General features: G+C 39.4%; 1 protein-coding gene across 3 annotated transcripts in view; it reads right to left on the bottom strand.

Annotated features, from left to right (window-relative positions):
• The window catches only part of LOC139381159 (GDNF family receptor alpha-1-like), a 124,753-nt gene extending 104,139 nt beyond the window's left edge, over positions 1 to 20,614 (bottom strand). The window contains exons 1-4 of one of the 3 annotated variants that reach the window (XR_011628530.1): positions 20,480 to 20,614; positions 20,190 to 20,304; positions 18,209 to 18,294; positions 6,459 to 7,852 (exon numbers count right to left, since the gene is read on the bottom strand). The gene's annotated coding sequence lies outside the window, so the exon portion shown is untranslated. Of the gene's footprint in view, positions 1 to 6,458; positions 7,853 to 16,523; positions 17,913 to 18,208; positions 18,295 to 20,189; positions 20,305 to 20,479 lie in introns of those variants that run through there. The other 2 variants (XR_011628531.1, XM_071124520.1) reach the window with 2 other exon arrangements.
• Between the last annotated feature and the right edge of the window lie 442 nt (positions 20,615 to 21,056).

Below are 21,056 nucleotides of genomic sequence, written 5' to 3'. Positions count from 1 at the left end.
ACTGATTGATGAGGGGTTGGGTTAAATGCGGAAGACACATTTCAGTTGAATGCATTCAGTTTTACAACTGATGAGTTATCCCCCTTTCCCTTTGATGTCACCTAAATGATCTCACTAAAACGAGTAGGGAGAAACTAAACCACTGAGCCAAAATTGGCACCTCCAAACTGGGCTTTAATGGGCACCAATCAGGTGCGTTGCCTACCTTTAGGACCTGAAGTACAACATGCATAACTATTAACTGACGATGTAAACTGCTGAAAAAAGTTTCATAAACCAAATGATTGTCTGAGAGTAGACTAGGCTTAGATGATGGTTTAACAAACACAGAAGCGAACTAAGTGCTCATATGGCTATCTTCTTGTAGGCCTATTACTTACAAAGTGACATTGGGGATTTTGTAACAAATAGGCTATTAGGGTAATTCTACAGCACGATAGCAACATAAATTTGGTGAATGCATAAAGGGTAACATATGTAGGCCTAATGTGCAAAACCTCAAAGGTCAATGAAAGTCAAAATAATTGGCTTTTTCAATGGGAGCTTTCAAATTAGGCCTATAGTTTATTCCAATAAAATGCAATCTGTGTCCTCCTTGAGCAAATTACAACCCAGCTAGCACATTTGGTTCCTTCAAAGTTGTGGGAACATACATTTCCTCACCATGTGTTTCCTGACCAGTAAAACTGAACGTTTTTTTAAATGTTCTGAGAACAGAAGTGATAAGTTCATCTGTTCTGGGAACGTTCATTTTTAGGTTGCAGAGGTACTGAGAAAGTTTTACTATGGTTCCCTAAAAGTTTTCCTGGGAGGTTTTATTAACGTTTGAAGGTAAGTAAATAGCATTCTGAGAACATGTTTCAAGTGTTTTGAACTACAAGCACAGATAAGACACATTGCTTAAGCACTAATCATGCAAACACATTTATTTTTTATTGTGGCTCGGCATCATCTGGATTCAAACCTATGATATTCTGTTCTCTTTTCAGAGAATTAGTCCACTGCGCTACCATGATGGAGCTAGCATGCCATGTTTTTTTTTTTACTCATACAAAGCTGTTCTTTTTAGTCTATTCAAACAGACACTATTTCAAAGGAAACAAGCACTCATTAAGATCAGGTGCAGCCAATTAGTGGGTCTGGCCAACACACCTGAGATAGAGGATAGAGAGAGTTTTGTAGATAGCATGAGGTAGGAATAAATACATTTAATTAGTATAGTAGGGAGGTGTACATTTTATTTTATATAATTTTGAGATTAGTGAGTATAGTGTTAGATGGTATGGTATTTATTTAGTACGTTTTTATTTTTCAAGTAAAGTATAAGGGATTTGTACTCCAGTCTAGTATGTGGCGGTAATGCAACAAATTGGATGCCAACCTCCGTTGAACCTCATAGAAGAAGAAGATAGTTTTGTTGATTCTGAGAAACGCTATCACTCTTAGAGCATTCTTAGAACATTACAAGTGTTCTTGTTTTTTATGCAAAGTTTTCTTAATGTCCTCGTAACAATTTAAGAACATGACTTTAAATAGAACCATGAGGAAACCTATAGGAAACATACTTAAGTACAGATATTCCCACAGAAGAACGTTGTTTCTTCATGTTCTCGAACAATTTGGAAACATTACTTTAAATAGAGCTATGAGGAAACCTTTTGGAAACGTTAAGCTGAAGTACTGAAATTCTCACAGAAGACTGTTGTTTCTTTCACTTTAATATTGCAGATAGTCTGTGGCTTCAATGTCATTGTCTGCATCAGCTCTAATCTCCCATACATATTTTTGTAATATATACATATTACTATAGTTATCTTTTGTTTGTATTTAGTCCCATCTTTCAGGTTCACTCAACCCCTCCCATCTATCTCCTAACAACATTCAGTTTCTATTTGCCATATATTTTTCAGCTGTACTGTGATGTTTCACAAAAGTTCTGGACCTTTCTATTCTCATAGATTCTACATATTGTAAATTAAAGATACATTTTTTCTAAGAGTATGATTATATTATTGATCGATTGACTATGACTTTTTAAATCACCCATCAGTGCTATTTGCAGTGTTAGCTCAATGTAAATATTGCAATTCATATCAAATTGTATTTGTCATATGCGCCGAACACAATAGGTGTAGACGTTACAGTGAAATGCTTACTTAAAGCACTTAACCAACAATGCTTTAAGAAGTTAAGAAAAAGTAAAAAATAGATAAGTAAACATTTGAAAATTAAAGAGTACTTAAACTGAAATTGCAATCAACTTTCAATGGCTTGTCACAAATAGCAATATTTTAGGGAAGATCTCATTTTCAAATAACCGAAAGTGAGAGGTTGTATTCTGAATAAAGGGAAAAGGTCATTCTTGAACATGGGGTGAGACATTCTTACTAATCTGCTAGAGAGCCAGTTCAGATTTAAGTATAACTGTTGTATGACTGAAGCTTTTAGTGAGAGGTCTAATGCTTTTAATATTGAATAATTTCTACCCTCCAAATTCATATTGATTATATTAATAGGCCCATTTAATTTTGTCTGGCTTGCCGCTCCAAATGAAATTGAATATTTTTTGCTTATATAATAAAAAATAAAAAGTTGCTAGGTGTAGGCAAGGCCATAAGCAAATAGGTCAACTGGGATATGACTATAGAGTTAATCAGGCTGATTTTTCAACAAATGGACAGGTATTTCCATTCCACAGTAGCAAAATCTTATCGAAATATTTGCAAACTTTCTATACAAATGTATTGTAATGAGAATTTCTATCTTTCAGGATATGATTACTGAGCATGTCCACTTCACCATCAGACCATTTTATTGGTAAACTACACTGTAATGTAAAAGTTAGATTTTTTGGGGATCCAATAAATTATATAGTACACTTATCATAATTTGGTTGTAATCCAGAGGGGTTAGAAAAGTCTCTAGATCATCTATGAGGCTGTAGAGGGATCCAAATTGTGGATTTAAAAGAAAACGTGAATCATCAGCATACATACCCCTCTGTTTTTAAGCCCTGGAATTCTAGGCCCTTGATATTATTGTTACATCTGATTTTAATAGCTAACATTTTGATAGCCATAATAAATAGATATGCTGATAGTGGAGAATCTTGTTTTACTCATCTTGACAGTTTAATACTTTCTGAGAATTAGAGATTATTGACTATTTTACACTTAGGGTTAGTATACATAACTTTAACCCATTGTATAAGAGATTCTCCAATATTAAAATATTCCGGGCTTTTATACAGTGGGGCAAAAAAGTATTTATTCAGCCACCAATTGTGCAAGTTCTCCCACTTAAAAAGATGAGAGGCCTGTCATTTTCATCATAGGTACACTTCAACTATGACAGACAAAATTAGAATAAATGTTTATTTATTTTTACCCCTTTTTTCTCCCCAATTTCGTGGTATCCAATTGTTTAGTAGCTACTATCTTGTCTCATCGCTACAACTCCCGTACGGGCTCAGAGAGACAAAGGTTGAAAGTCATGCGTCCTCCGATACACAACCCAACCAAGCCACACTGCTTCTTAACACAGTGCGCATCCAACCCGGAACCCACCTGCACCAATGTGTTGGAGGAAACACCGTGCACCTGGCAACCTTGGTTAGCGCGCACTGCGCCCGGCCCGCCACAGGAGTCGCTGGTACGCGATGAGACAAGGATATCCCTACCGGCCAAGCCCTCCCTAACCCGGACGACGCTAGGCCAATTGTGCGACCTCCCGGTCGCGGCCAGTTACGACAGAACCTGGGCGCGAACCCAGAGTCTCTGGTGGCACAGCTGGCGCTGCAGTACAGCACCCTTAACCACTGCGCCACCTGGGAGGCCGAAACTTATGTTTTTTGTGAAGTTCCTGAAATGTGCTGAGAATGTTCCAGAGCAAAGCAAATATCATGTTCTGGTAACTTTTGGGAAGGTTGTATGCAAAATAAACCCAGGACAACAATGCTCTCACCAAGCTATAATAAACACATGGATATTAGAATGAAATTAGCTAGCTGAAAAGCACATTGAGAGAGTAAAAAATATAGTGTTTATTGTCTGGGTAACCTACAGTTGAAGTCAGAAGTTTACATACACCTCGGCCAAATACATTTAAACTCAGTTTTTCACAATTCCTGACATGTAATCCTAGTAAAAATTCCCTGTTTTAGGTCAGTTAGGATCACCCCTTTATTTTAAGAATGTGAAATGTCAGAAAAATAGCAGAGAAAATGATTATTTCAGCTTTTATTTCTTTCATCACATTCCCAGTGGGTCAGAAGTTTACATACACTCAATTAGTATTTGGTAGCATTACCTTTAAATTGTTTAATTTGGGTCAAACGTTTCGGGTAGCCTTCCTTCAAGCTTCCCACAATAAGTTTAATTTTGGCCCATTCCCCCTGACAGAGCTGGTGTAACTGAGTCAGGTTTGTAGGCCTCCTTCCTCACACTCTTTTTCAGTTTTGCCCACAAATTTTCTATGGAATTAAGGTCAGGGCTTCGTGCTGGCCACTCCAATATATTGACTTGTTTGTCCTTAAGCCATTATGCCACAACTTTGGAAGTATGCTTGGGGTCATTATCCATTTGGAAGACCCATTTGCGACCAAGCTTTAACTTCCTGACTGATGTCTTGAGATGTTGCTTCAATATGTTGCTTCCACATCATTTCCATACCTCATGATGCCATCTATTTTGTGAAGTGCACCAGTCCCTCCTGCAGCAAAGCACCAACAAAACATGATGCTGCTTCACGGTTGGGATGGTGTTCATCGGCTTGCAATCCTCACCTTTTTTCCTCCAAACATAACAATGGTCATTATGGCCAAACAGTTCTGTTTTTGTTTCATTAGACCATACTTTTTGCACCAAAGTACGTTCAAAGTACATTCATCAGAACGCGTCTCCTTCCTGAGCGGTATGACTGCTGCGTGGTCCCATGGTGTTTATACTTGCATACTATTGTTTGTACAGATGAATGTAGTACATTCAGGCGTTTGGAAATTGCTGAACCAGACTTGTGGAGGTCCCCAATTTTCTTTCTGAGGTCTTGGCTGATTTCTTTTGATTTTCCCATGATGTCAAGCAAAGAGGCAGTGAGTTTGAAGGTAGGCCTTGAAATACATCCCAAGGTACACCTCCAATTGACTCAAATTATGTCAATTAGCCCATCAGAAGCTTCTAAAGCCATGACATCATTTTCTGGAATTTTCCAAGCTGTTTAAAGGCACAGTCAACTTAGTGTATGTAAACTTCTGACCCACTGGAACTGTGATACGGTGAATTATAAGTGATATAATCTGTCTGTAAACAATTGTTGGAAAAATGACTTGTGTCATGCACAAAGAAGATAACTTCCGACTTCAACTGTTTATAACTTGATGACTTTGTTTATTTTAATCTCAAAGGGGAAATTACCAACCTTATGAAGGTGAGCAACATCAATCTGGGATTTATGAATTGCCTCAATTAATATTTACTATTAATTTAGCAAATGAATGTCAGAATAATATAGGCTAGTTCTGGTCATATAAACGAGCAGGCATTCACTTAATTAACGTGTTTCTTCATGGCACCGGCTAAAACCATTAGTTCCAGCAGTGCTCAGGAGGAAATTGGTTAATGTAAAGTATTAGCCTCTATAAGCCTACTGGTATTTGACAAATCTTGAAGGAGCAAAAAGCACTGAATTAAAGTTGATTGCTGACTGTACTTACAAATGTCAAACAATAATGAGAACTAATAGTTAATTGAAGGAGATCTGATGAATGAAGCGGTCTAGAGAGAACGGCTGCACTGGAACATTTCTGACCATATATAGGCTACCCCCTAGACTACCCCATGTCCAAAACATTTCTGTAGGCCATGTTTGGATGGGGACATACTGAATTTGACATTTTCCACTATATTAGTATGCCTTCTGTTAAAAGTATACAGACTTCAGGCCAACAAAATGCAACCAGCCTGGACAACGTTGATCAGAGCGAGTCCTGCCAAATGCACTTGCACGCTATAGAACACATGCACATTTGTTGGTGGGAATTCTGACTGGATTCTCAACACAATCATCATATTTTTTACTGCTGTCCTGGCTAACCTCATGTTTAATAAATAATTTAAAAGATCATATACGTAGATGTTAATTTCTTCCAATAAAGATATGAGTTTGGATACTCTTTTAAAACAAATTCTACGTACCTAACAGCAAATATCAGTGAAAACACCACAATCTCAAGTTAGCTAGCTGTTATTTGTGCAATTTTAGCTAAATTAGTTTATTTTTCATTTGACTGTTTTGGGGAATTGGGACGCCTAAAGAGCGTGACTGGTTGGGTCTGTCCTGAAGTTCACTGTTTCAATGTTATTTCCATCAAGGTGGCTATTGCCAGATGTCAAAACAAGATTAAGTCATTGACAGAAATATTGAAATGTGTCTCCAAGGAACTTGATGAAAAGGAAAAAAAAAAAATCTGCTGTTATCATTATGTGTGTTAGAGAGAAAACCTTAAAATTATTAAAGCAGGGTGTGACAATATTGTTAAAGTGACAGAGATACTAACAGACACTTCAGTGAGCAGTGAATGCACAGAGTTGTACATTGAATAGTCAAATAGCTACATGAATTACAGTGTGTTGACAGATTAAGTGCAGTATTGACTCACTTCTAAGAGGTGATCTGTTGTATGATTAAAACCCTTAATCTAGTAGAGGGGCTTCATCAGAGACTGAATGGATCAATTGCAAGTGGCGCTACAAAATCAATTCCTAGTTTCCGCCGGATTACATTAGTATTATTGTAAGAAACCTTTTAACACGCTTGAATTATATGCGGAAGATAGATTCATCAGCCTTTCATAATGTTGAGCTCTTCCTGTACATGTCAAAAAGGAACATAACAAGAATGGTAGTTACAGGGGTCAAATTCAAAGGGTCATTCATTGAGATAAAATGCAATAAGAGCTGAATTATAGGCTGCTGCTGAATATCACATATACCTTGAGTCAATATGCTCCATATTTTTTTACGATTATGCTAAATTGAGCAGCTGTAATAGCATACATTTTTTCACTAGATATCAACCTGCTTTATCATGTCAACAAATTTAATGATAAGGGCAAGATACATTTCAGACTGCATACTAGTTTGTGACCTTTCACTGCAAGTTTGTTTCTGGGAGATACACTTCCACTGGAAATCATGTTCTATTGTGGAGCTGGCTAAAACTATGTGCATGATTTTTCATGTGACAAAGTGTTTTCAGCACACTATCATAATGAAACAGCTCAAATGTTGTGCTTTTTGTTCCATAGCCTATGTCACTTGCTGAAAGAATTGTTAGCTGGAGCTTGTCTGAGCGGTCGTCTGAGTGGTCGCCGCTAGTACTTAATGCTGATAGTTAAGGTTCTGACACACTACAGTCTGATAGGCGGGGTTTGAGAGGCCCCTACGTCCTGGCTGCACTTTACATCTGCAGTAGCTACAGGCTGTGGCTTCATCAGAGGAGCAGGTGAACAATCCACTGCTGGCTTGGGCTCCAGGCCAGGAATGGGAAGGCAGGTGGCGCCTTCGTGGTTGATAGTTCCAGTACAGTCTAAAAAACGGTCCCCAACTTTACGTCCTCATTGGCTGAAGAGGACAACCTCTCTGAGAATGAGTGGGAGGGGCCTATGTCCAAACGTCCACTTTTGCACACCGATTGGCTGAAACCAGGTGTCTGTGATAGACAGCTTAGAAGGGGAGATATCACCCTAACTGGACTTGCCTGGCAAAAGGCATTGCCTTTTTTTCACTTGCCTTTCCCAATCATCCATTTGTTGTCATCCAGACAGTGACCTTGTCTGAATACACATGCTTGTGTCCTACAGAGTGGGTAAAAGGGGAAAAAGGGAACTTTAATAGCATGCAACATTTTGAAAATCAAGTATAATTTCATTAAATGCCCGGATGTCATACTAATTTCGGCTTTGACTACAGCTGATCAATTAGATATGGGGATGTGCTACCGAAATCAACAAATAGAGGGAAACAACGCAAATAGAATGTTTTATTGAATGTGAATTTTGAAAAATATAGTATGGTTTAAATTCCAGAATATTTGACTAATTTCTTACTTACTTACTGAATTTTGTGGCAGTGTCAAGTACACATTTAAAGTGTCATTTAAATACAAAACAAAATTGACAATACAACTTTCATAACAGTTACCTACCAATAAAACAAATTATAATAATAATTATAAGAAATATAGAAATAAAACATTTTAAAAAAGACCAGCCTGCTGGCCAGGCGATAGGAACATTAGCCCGAGCTATTTAGGAGGGATATACAACTGGCACAAATGATTGTCTAGTTCTGTTTTTCCTGCTGAGGGGTGCCCTATACCTGCGCCCTGAGGGGAGTAGTTCAAAGTCCGGGTACAGAAGGTGGCTTGGGTCTAAAATGATTTTGTGAGCCTTACGGAGGGCCCTGACCTTAAAGATCTCATCCAGGCCTGACTGTTTAACTCAAAGTACCTTGCTTGATGTGGTAATAATCCTTCTCAACATATTTCTCTGGCTGACAGTGGCATTGCCAAACCAACAGACAATACAAAAGTTAAAATACTCTCATTTACATTTACTCCACTGAAGCTTATTGTCCAAAAGGACACACAGATATTTATATTCCTCTACAATTTCTATATTCTGACCTCTGATAGATGTTGCAGGGGTAGGTGTTGTATGCTTCCTGAAGTCGATGCACATCTCTTCGGTCTTGTTGGTATTGAGGACCAAGTGTGATTCCTCACACCACTCTACAAAGTCATCTAGGACAGGGCCATGATGTTCCTCGTCATCATGCAACAGGCTGATCAAGGCGGTGTCATCAGCGAACTTGAGGTCTGTTAGTGTCTGTTAGTATGGGAACTAGTACAACTATTAGTGTACAAGATGTACAGGAGTGGGGACAAAACACATCCCTGAGGAGAGCCTGTGTTGGTATTGTGTATATTTGACACGTGGGGACCTATTTTGACTCTCTGTGAGCGTTGACTCAGGAAGTCCAACAGCCACAAAACCAGCCCCCCATCTAAGGAGAAGTCCCAAATGAGTCTCTGTGCCAGAATGTAAGGCTGGATTGTGTTGAAGGCAGAAGAAAAGTCAACAAACAGAACCCTGACATGGGATTTGGCGCCCTAGATGTCTATAGACCATGTTAAGGAGGGTAAGAATGACATCATCAACTCCTCTGCTAGGCTGATAGGCAAACTGAAATGGGTTGAGAAGCTTCTGGGTGACACTGAGAATATGACTTTTCACAATTTTCTCAGGGCATTTCATTACTAAGGATGTCAAGACGACAGGGCGGTAGTCATTCAGCACAGAGGGATTAGATGAATTAGGAATTGGTATAATTATTCAATTTGCTGGTCGAGTGAGGATTGGAAAATGTCTGTAAAAACACCAGCCAGTTGTTCAGCACAGTGCTTTAACACATGTCCACTTATGTTGTCTGGGTCTGGGCTGTTGTATGTGTTACATCCCCTGAACAACTTTAAAACATCAGACTGTTGAACAACAACCCTCTCAAACATTTGTAATGATGCTTCCATTTGTTTTACCTCCGACACAAAGTTGTCTGATTCAAATCTTGAGAAGAAAACATTCAGTTCATTAGCCATGTCCTGGCCCTCATATCCCCCAAGGTCAGCACTGGTTTTCCCCTGCCTATGTTGGGGGCACTATAGCCATGGATTTAATCCCTTGCCAGGCCAGCCTTGAGTTTCCTGAGGAGAGGGTCCTCTCCACCCTTTGCTTGTATGCCTCCTTGTCCACCAGTATCTATCTTTTGATCTCACATTGTACTTCTCTTAAAGCCTGTCTATCACCCTCAGCACAAACTGCCTTCTTCCTATCAAGTAGTGATTTTAGATGTTTTTATACCCAAGGCTTATTGTTAGGGAAGATTTTACAGGTTTTAGTAGTCACAACTGACTCAACACAGATGTTCACATAGTCTGAAATAACATCTGTGAGTTCTTCAAGATCAGAGCTGCTGTCCTCAAATACCTCCGACATAGTACAGTCAATACACCCCTGGAGACCAAATACCTCCCACATAGTACAGTCAAGATACCCCCGGAGACAAGTGATACTGTTGTCATTCCAGATCTGGACAGTTTAAACTGTGGGTTTCTCCCTCTCCAGGAGCCGACAGTAGGTTGGCCTGAGGTAGACCATATTGTTGTCTGATGTCCCCAGGGGATGTCTGGTGGTGGCAGACAACGCATTTGGGATTGTCCCATAGCACAAATCAAGAGTCCTATTTTTTCGGCCCTTCATGCAGTAAAATTTGATGCAAATTTTTCCACAATGCATTGGAATAGGTGGGCTGGGAGTGATAGGCCCTAGTTCTCTTCAGGTAGCCAAACAACAAAACTAGACTACTTAATTAGGAACCTGACAAATAGTGATGCTTCTGCAGTGATATTCAAATGTAGGCTAAGTCGTTTTTTCTCTCCTTGCATTATAAGCTACAACTTTAAGAGTGGATTTCTGTTTTCTCATTGAAAATACTTTGTTAGTTTAGCATTTAGTTTAAAAGCTCTATCTTTTGATTTCTGAAAATGGCGGCACCGGGGACTTGGATCATGTTAAGTTTTGTAGGTATGTTTAAGTTTTGTTGGCTAGGCTACCTATTTAATTATGTACGGTATATTCAGAAAGTATTCAGACCCCTTGACTTTTTCACCCCCAAAAATATGTTACAGCCTTATTCTAAAATGGATTAAATATTTTTTATCCTCTTCAATCTACACACAATACCACATAATGACAAAACAAAAGAAGGTTTTTAGATTTTTTTTTGTGCAAATGAACAATATACTGTACATATATATATATATAAATATATATATATATATATAAATATGAAGAAATATCACATTTACAGTTGAAGTCAGAAGTTTACATGCACTTAGGTTGGAGTCATTAAAACTCGTTTTTCAACCACTCCACAAATTTCTTGTAAACAAACTATAGTATTGGCAAGTCGGATAGGACATCTACTTTGTGCATGACACAAACTTTTCAAACAATTGTTTACAGACATATTATTTCACTTATAATTCACTGTATCACAATTCCAGTGGGTCATTGACTGTGCCTTTAAACAGCTTAGAAAATTAGCTTACAAAATTCCAGAAAATCAGCTTAGAAAATTACAGAAAATGGCTTTAGAAGCTTCTGATAGGCTAATTTACATGATTTGAGTCAATTGGAGGTGTACCTGTAGATGTATTTCAAGGCCTACCTTCAAACTCAGTGCCTCTTTGCTTGACATCATGGGAAATCAAAAGAAATCAACCAAGACCTCCGAAAAAAAGTCTGCTTCAACCTTGGGAGCAATTTCCAAATGCCTGAAGGTATCACGTTCATCTGTACAAACAATAGGACGCAAATATAAACACCATGGGACCACGCAGCCGTCATACCGCTCAGGAAGGAGAAGCATTCTGTCTCCTCGTATTTTGGTGCGAAAAGTGCAAATCAATCCCAGAACAACATCAATGGATGCTTTTCCATGGATCAGACGGGCTTCAGAAATGGACATTTTGGGTATACATGGACGGATTTAATCGAGAAAAAAAAGACCCAATTGTGATGTTTATGGGACATATAGGAGTGCCAACAAAGAAGCTCGTCAAAGGTAATGAATGTTTTATATTTTATTTCTGCGTTTTGTGTAGCGCCGGCTACGCCAATTATTCTGTTTACGTCCCCTTTGGGGATATTTCGGGGTTTGCATGCTATCAGATAATAGCTTCTCATGCTTTCGCCGAAAAGCATTTTAAAAATCTGACATGTTGGCTAGATTCACAACGAGTGTAGCTTTAATTGAGTACCCTGCATGTGTGTTTTAATGAAAGTTTGAGTTGTATCGAGTACTATTAGTTGTCACTCTAAAATTTCCGCTGATTTCCGCTGATGTTGATCCCTGTACAGGGCTTCAGCCCTAAGAGGATTAAGGACAACAAAGTCAATGTATTGGAGTGGCCATCACAAAGCCATGACCTCAATCTTATAGACAATTGAAAGCTGAAAGGAGCAAGGAGGCCTACAAACCTGACTCAGTTAGGAGGAATGGGCCAAAATTAAACTTATTGTGGAAAGCTTGTGGAAGGCTACCCGAAACATTTGACCCAAGTAAAACAATTTAAAGGCAATGCTATCAAATACTAATTGAGTGTATGTAAATGTCTGACCCGCTGAGAACGTGATGAAAGAAATAGAAGCTGAAATTAATCATTCTCTCTACTATTATTCTGAAATGTCACATTCTTAAAATAAAGTGGTGATCCTAACTGACCTATGACAGGGGTTTTTAATTAGGATTAAATGTCAGGAATTGTGAAAAACTTGCATTTGGCTAAGCTGTACGTAAACCTCCGACTTCAATGACGCTACAAGCTTGGCACATCTGTATTTGGGAAGTTTCACCCATTCTTCTCTGCAGATCCTCTCAAGCTCTGTCAGGTTAGATGGGGAGTGTCACTGCACAGCTATTTTCAGGTCTCTACAGAGATGTTTTGGTTCAAGTCCAGGCTCTGGCTGGGCCACTCAAGGACATTGAGACTTGTCCCGAAGCCACTCCTGCATTATCTTGGCTGTGTGCTTAGGAATGTGAACCTTCACTGCAATCGGAAGTCCTGAGCGCTCTAGAGCAGGTTTTCATCAAGGATCTCTCTGTACTTTGCTCCGTTCATCTTTCCTCAATCCTGACTAGTCTCCCAGTCCCTGCCGCTGAAAAATCATCCCCACAGCATGAAGCTGCCACCACCATGCTTCACTGTAGGGATGGTGCCAGTTTTCCTCCAGATGAAATGATTGGCATTCAGGCCAAAGAGTTCAATCTTGGTTTCATAAATCCAGAAAGTCTTGTTTCTCATGGTCTGAGAGTCTTTTAGGTGCCTTTTGGAAAACTCCAAGCGGGTTGTCATGTGCCTTTTACTGAGGAGTGGATTCATTCTAGCTGCAGAGATGGTTGTCCTTCTGGAAGTTTCTCCCATCTCCACAGAGGAACTCTGGAGCTCTGTCAGAGTGACCATCGGGTTCTTGGTCACCTCCCTGACCAAGGCACTTTCCCCCCAATTGCTCAGTTTGTCCGGGCGGCCAGCTCTTGGAAAAGTCTTGGTGGTTCCAAACTTCTTTAATTAAAAAATTGGCAACCTTCAATGCTGCAGAAATTATTTGATACCCTTCCCCAGATCTGTTCCTTGACACATTCCTGTCTCGTAGCTCTACGGACAATTCGTTCGACCTCATGGCTTGGTTTTTGCTCTGACATAACTGTCAACTGTAGGACCTTAAATAGACAGATGTGTGCCTTTCCAAATCATGTCCAATCAATTTAATTTACCACAGGTAGACTCCAATCAAGTTGTAGAAACGTCTCAAGGATGAACAATGGAAACAGGATGCATCTGAGCTCAACTTTGTGTCTCATAGTAAAGGGTCTGAAAATTATAAAATAAGGTATGTCTATTTAAAAAAAATATTTAATACATTTGCACAATATTCAATAAACCTGTGAGGTATTGTGTGTAGATTGATGAGGTATTGTTTTTATTTAATCAAATTTAGAATAAGGCTGTAACGTAACAAAATGTGAGAAAAGTCCTTTTTAAATGTGGTCGATGGGCAACGGTATTGTGCTTATGTAATAGTCTGCCTGTAACCAGCCTGGGTAGGCCTGTAACTCCATTCCTATTCTATTCAGAGTTTAGAGAAATTGGAAATTAGCTATTATCAGGCTGATGAATGCGATGCATCTTTTGAATTTTGAAAAATCAATCCGAACTCGGCCCTGCCCCACCTCCCCAGCCAGTCAGGAGCCACTACTGTGTTGCCACCGTGGCATACTGCATACTTTTTACTCAAATATACATAGTATGCAGTTTAAGTATCCGGACACTGCCACAGTACTTTCAAGCTCTCTTTAACTGTTCCCCTCACAAAGGTTAAATGCTTTATTTTTATCTTTGGACTTTTTTTAACACTCATAGGAACCAATTGTCCTGAATGCCATGCATTTTAGACAGTAATTTTGTTAATGCTTTCCACAAGCACAATTAACCTTCATAATTTCTTATATAATTTGAAGCCAGATAGTATGTACAGTGGGGCAAAAAAGTATTTAGTCAGCCACCAATTGTGCTGTAACGGTTTTCTTCCTGGGAAGGAGAGGAGGACCAAAATGCAGCATGGTTATGGTTGAACATCTTTAATAAAGATGATAACGTGAACAATATACATATACAAAATAAGAAAATGTGGCAAACCCTAAATGGTGCAAAACACAGAGACAGGAAACAATCACCCACAAAATACCCAAAGAATATGGCTGCCTAAATATGGTTCCCAAACAGAGACAACGATAAACACCTGCCTCTGATTGAGAACCACTCTAGGCAACCATAGACTTACCTAGAATACTACACTGAACACAACCCCATCAATCTACAAAAACCCCTAGACAAGACAAACACATAATCACCCATGTCACACCCTGGCCTAACCATAATAATAAAGAAAACACCAAATACTAAGGCCAGGGTGTGACATGTGCAAGTTCTCCCACTTAAAAAGATGAGAGAGGCCTGTAATTTTCATCATAGGTACACTTCAACTATGACAGACAAAATGAGAAAAGAAATCCAGAAAATCACATTGTAGGATTTCTAATGAACTTATTTGCAAATTATGGTGGAAAATAAGTATTTGGTCAATAACAAATTATCTCAATACTTTGTTATATACCCTTTGTTGGCAATGACAGAGGTTAAACGTTTTCTGTAAGTCTTCACAAGGTTTTCACACACTGTTGCTGGTGTTTTGGCCCATTCCTCCATGCAGATCTCCTCTAGAGCAGTGATGTTTTGGGGCTGTTGCTGGGCAACACGGACTTTCAACTCCCTCCAAAGATGTTCTATAGGGTTGAGATCTGGAGACTGGCTAGGCCACTCCAGGACCTTGAAATGCTTCTTACAAAGCCACTCCTTCGTTGCCCGGGAGGTGTGTTTGGGATCATTGTAATGCTGAAAGACCCAGCCACATTTCATCTTCAATGCCCTTGCTGTTGGAAGGAGGTTTTCACTCAAAATCTCACGATACATGGCCCCATCCGTTCTTTCCTTTATATGGATCAGTCGTCCTAGTCCCTTTGCAGAGCCCCAAAGCATGATGTTCCCACCCCCATGCTTCACAGTATGTATGGTGTTCTTTGGATGCAACTCAGCATTCTTTGTCCTCCAAACACGACGAGTTTGGTTTGATTTGATATTTTGGTTTGATCTGACCATATGACATTCTCCCAATCTTCTTCTGGATCATCCAAATGCTCTCTAGCAAACTTCAGACGGGCCTGGACATGTACTAGCTTAAGCAGGGGGACACGTCTGGCACTGCAGGATTTGAGTCCCTGGCGGCGTAGTGTGTTACTGATGGTAGGCTTTGTTACTTTGGTCCCAGCTCTCTGCAGGTCATTCACTAGGTCACCCCCGAAGTGTACCTATGATGAAAATTACAGGCCTCTCTCATCTTTTTAAGTGGGAGAACTTGCACAATTGCTGGCTGACTAAATCATTTTTTGCCTCACTGTAATTACCTGAATGGTACCATTTGCCTTTCATGGGAGACTGTGTTTGAGAACCAAACCCAATCTGAGATACCTAACTTAGAGGAGGTTAACTCTTTAAACAAAGGTAAATGAGCCACTGTTTCTGTTAATATGTGAAGTTGTGTAATTGTATTTTCCATTGGGTATGGCTAGCTTATGAAATAATCATTTATTTACATTATATAACCTGATGCTACACTAACCATGCACCGTTCTGGCCAACCCTGAGGCTTTATGGTGACCCCTTGTACTGTATTTTCCTTCCTGTCTTAGAAATGGAGTCCATGCAAGAAGAAAAGAGAGGTCTCCATTGGGAGTGAGAAGGACTGGGACATATTATAGTCCAGGTCTGTTGTCAGGTAAATGTTTGAAGGCCAACCCACCAGATAAAGCAAACAATCTGAAAGACAACGTACTGTAGAACATGTGCAGACGGTTTGATCTCAGGCTGTGTTGCAGCTGGCGGTGAAGGGGAAACCCATGAGGTGGTGCACAATTGGCCCAGCGTCGTCCGGGTTAGGGGAGGGTTTGGCCGTCCGTGTTGTTCTTGTCCCATCGCACTCTAGCGACTCCTGTGGTGGGCCCGGGCGGCATGCAGGCTGACACGGTCGCCAGGTGTACGGTGTTTCCTTTGACACATTTGTGCGGCTGGCTTCCGGGTTAAACGAGCATTGTGTCAAGAAGCAGTGCTGCTTTGCGGGGGTCGTGTTTCGCATGGCTCTCAACCTTCGCCTCTCCCGAGTCCTTACGTGAGTTGCAGCGATGGGACAAGACTGTAACTACCATTGGATATCATGAAAATGGGGAGAAAAGGGGATAAAAAATTATTAAAATAAATAAAATGCAGACTGAATTTAATTCCCCTTTCTTAAGGGACACACTGACAGGTGTGTGTAATGTTGTTAATCATTGTTTATTTTAGAGAGCCAGCTGAATAAGGCTAAATCAATGACAGAGTCACTGAGAGCAGAGATTCTGATTGTCAGCCAGAAACCCCTCACAGAAATCACTTGCTTAAGGTAATCAACTGCACATCAAAACTGGCCAGCTGTACCCATGAGAGATATGTAAAGATGCCTGAAGTTTCCAGTGCCTTGCTTGGAACCTCACTGACTATACATTGCGTGTATAGCGTTTGCGTTAGGAGAGTGGTCATTACTGCTAAATCAAGGCATATCCTTGGGTGTGTTTGGAGTCAGAACTTAGATCACAAATGTGCTTGGAAGCATGTGCAATACATATGTGAGGACTGTTATACAGATATACCCAGGATCATATCAGCAATGCTGTCAGAATAGCAAGGCTCTGGGTATTTGGTGTGTGAGTCATAAATTGTTGCACATTTATTGTCTTCCTGTCTCATTCTGCTAATGGTTCTTTTTGAGAAGTGTTGAATGACCGTGCACCCAACCTGCCTCTCGGGCACTCTTCAGACCAGGATGTGTAAATAAAGCAGCATTACTCCAATCCCATTAATTAAGACTTTGATATGTTTCCCGTATTATTCGGTCAAAAGAAGAACAAGCTCCAATTCACATGTGAAGAGCTTAATGAAAAGGATGGATCGCTACAGAATCTGACCCAGGGAGGCAGTGTTTGCCTCCCCCTGCTTTTAAATCATACGTGGGGGAAGCATGTTCTGTTCCTCTGTCCCCACAAATCTCCTTCATTACTGACGTCCTCATTAGTCCACAGGATGTGCTGAGGATGGGGGTTTTGGGGGAACTACACTCACTGTTATGATAATTCCTCCTGGGGGTGTTCATTAATCATTCTTCAAACGCTGGCCCAAACTGAGTTTTTACTCACTTATTGATTGTTTGAAATTGAATGCATGTCAATTTAATGAGTGCTGTCTTTTAAAAGTGTAGGTGTGCAAGCCAATCTCTATTTCCAATATGCTGGCGAGGACAACATTTGGTTGTAGCATTTGTCAGACAATGTTTTATGTTAAACTTAATGTACGTGTGTAATGAGAAACTAGCTTTTCATAGGCTTAACATTCCAAATGTGTCTTAGACTAAAAAAGGATCTGGAGATGCACAAAGAAGGAGAGCTGAAGCTGCTGTGAGAAGCCCTAAGCTTTGAATCCTGTTCCTGCAATCGGTAATCACGTCTGAGATATTCAAATCTATGAGCCTCAAATTAAGTCAATTGCTTTCATTGTAGCAGACCATTTGTATTGCAGAAACTGTCTCAGAAGAATCCCCAATACTCATGGAATTTCACACAGTGTCCAAATACCAGCAAAGCTTTACAAACCTTTAGACAGGACAAAAAAACATAATGCTTGTGTATATTACTATTTTTCTATTTGAAAATATTCACAGTTCTTCACAGTTCTCGTCACAGTACTTATTTTGTGTTTACTGTCAGCTCATTGAAGATCTTGGCTTTACCCACTAAACATGTTGTTACCAAGACATGATAGGATTTTAGCTATGGATTAGGCATTGAGACGGGATTATATTTTTTGTGTGATAGAGAGAACAAGAGCAAATTCCATGCATTTGTTTTACCAACCCATGTTAATTCACTGAAAATTATTGAAAACTGACCTCTAGTGGAAATGATTGTAGTTGCAGTATCATATTGTACAGTCAATCTGACTGAACTGGCCTGTACAATAATATCTTCATGTGCACTATGAAAAGAATGAGAAAGAAGCAACAAATCAGTTAGAATCAGAGAACAGGAATAACCAAAAATATATTCAGTAGAGTTACTGTACTCCACTGTAATGTGGACTTTATGTTTGTTTTTCCATGAAAATACAAATTAATCAGATGACTGTCTCGGCCTAAATTATGGAAGATACTCTGAAAATATAGTTTACCAAGCTACCAATTACTGGAAGAAGTTAAGCTACACTAAAGACACCCTTAAGAAAAATATTGTTTACTTAACTAAAGTTACATTGAAAAAGCAGTTCACTACATTCAAACTACTTTGTGATAAGTTATAACATCTAAATCTGAAATGTCATAGACAGAATTACAGGAACAGATCAATCTGGAGTCATATGTGTAATTACAGAATGTGTCATTTAGCCTGTTAAACACAACAACTATGCTTCAAGTGAGAATTAGGCAGGTCTGATGCCAAAAAAGAAAGGCAATTCTTGCCTACTTCACATATATTGTATTTATGCAAGAAAAGTAGGGTGTAGGTTCCAGTGGTTAGCTACACCGCTACATGGCACAAAAAGTAATTAACCACTGAAAACATTTCCTAGGTTTGAATTTAGCTCAACTACCACCAAGCTACTGCAAAATGTAGTTAAACTACTAGTACGCCCAACACTGAGTGTACATGTATATGTTTTTGATTTGATGTTGGTCAATGGTCTCTGTTTCCAGTTGCAGAAGTATTTTTCAACTTCAAAGTAGCCAGATCAGAGGAATGAATTACTAATGTCAGTGATATTCCTTGAGGTTTCGTATTTTGAATTTCTAGGAAATATAGTAGGAGTTACTTTTACACCTAAAAAATCCCAACATGATCCCTTTCTATAATTGTATTAAATGGTCATAAATGTCCCTGAAGAGCGAAGTCCATTAAAACTGTAATATGTTTGCAGAGATTGCTAGTTGTATTCTTTGCTGCCCTCTAGACGCGATTTGACCCCACACATTGTGACAAAACAGACAAGAGTGCTCTTGTTAAACTATACTGAACAAAAATATAAACGCAACATGGAACCGTCAATTTAAATCAATCAATTAGGCCTTCGTCTATGGATTTCACATGACTGGGCAGGGGCGCAGCCATGGGTGGGCTTGAGAGGGTATATAACTAACCACTTGGGAGCCAGGCCCAAACACTGAGGACACAGGCCGAGCCAATCAGAATTACTTTATTACAGACACAAATTCTCCTCAGTTTCATCAGTTGTCTGGGTGACTGATATCAGACGATCCCACCGGTAAAGAAGCCAGACTTGGCAAATAGAAATCAAAATTGGACGGTCTTCAGAGATAGATGGGAGGGGTTGAGAGTTTCTGAAGAATGGGACTAAAAACAAACTAACGACAACTATTGTAAAATAGACTGTGTCCATAAAATGTTTATAGTATGTATAAGCTGTAGAAGTTGTCCAGTGGTTTACTCCAATTAGGGGAGGGGTGGTAGGGTTAGGGGAAATAATAAAGGAAAATATATTTAACAAAATATTTTATATACTATATATGTTTAAGAAAAAAATGTACGGGGGATTGGAAATGATGAAGACAATTACATTGATTGAAGCCACAATCTCTCCGCAATATTAAAGTTGATCTTCCCCATAATAAAAAATAATCATATTTAAAAACAAATTGTGCACAACATTTTAGAGAAATAGACAGAAACAGAAATACACTGACACTCAATATTTACTTAGGTAATACATTTAGAAAGACACAAAGTAAAGCCAATGTAATTATGGGTTACACTAAAAGAGACCCTTTGCTCTGCCATAGCTTATTTGGGGCCAATAAAGTATTTGTCAGCAACAAACTCTTATTGTACACAGATCTGTGTTTTGCTCAGGACTCTTACCTGTTTTTTGATGTTTCTGTAGAATGACTGTCAGTGTTTGTAAGGAGTTAATCACAACAGCAGTCTGGTCGTCGCTCCACTGGCTAGTAATATGTTTAGCACATTGTGCTGCCTCCTGTTGACAGATAGTGGAAAGAGATGTCATACATCTGTTTGAAATCCGAGTACCAAAACATGTCAACTTCAAGTTAGATTTAGCCAGAGCAACTGATCAGCATTGCATTATTGGTAAAAGTTGACCACAGATTTAACAGTTTCTAGACAAATTTCAGTGATGAAGTTATCCATACTGCAAGCTGAGTAGAGAGCTGTTTAAACAACAAGGTGGTTGAGGAGCAGCTATTGTTCCCAACATCTTCCTCCTGAGCAACAGCATATGTGAGGAGAGCTGGCAGACACAAAAACATTCAGAATTACACAAGTCTCAACCTTGTCTCTGCCAATGTGTAGTTGTTCTTCTGATTGAATAATTAGTGCGATGATGTACAGGTTGATACTCGGCATGTAGGCCAACTGTGTTTAAATACATTGTTACCATAAACTCAAACACATATAATGAACATGAAGGCTCAATTAAGTTTCTACCACCATCACGGCTTGCCTTCTTTCCTGTCAGTGAGCAAAAGCAAAGTAGAACTCTTCTTGTTGAAGTTTGTGTCATGTTGCCAATGTTGGTTCTTCCCTCAGTCTAAGTTGTAACCACCGTTGGTGTATTTAACCACTGACTGGAATTTGGGGAGGGTACAAAGTTTGTTGCTGCTGACCAGTTTCCCAGTCATGGGCCAGATCGTGGACTTTCGGGAATTCTCAGATTTCGCAGTTGTTCAGAAATGTTGTACAATTAAGCAAATTTCTTCATTTTTGCTC

The sequence above is a fragment of the Oncorhynchus clarkii genome, chromosome 23 (genome assembly GCF_045791955.1).
Source record: "Oncorhynchus clarkii lewisi isolate Uvic-CL-2024 chromosome 23, UVic_Ocla_1.0, whole genome shotgun sequence".
Lineage (NCBI taxonomy): Eukaryota > Metazoa > Chordata > Actinopteri > Salmoniformes > Salmonidae > Oncorhynchus > Oncorhynchus clarkii.
The sequence above is the reverse complement of the archived record's forward strand: the minus strand, read 5'-3'. Positions and strand labels throughout refer to the sequence as shown.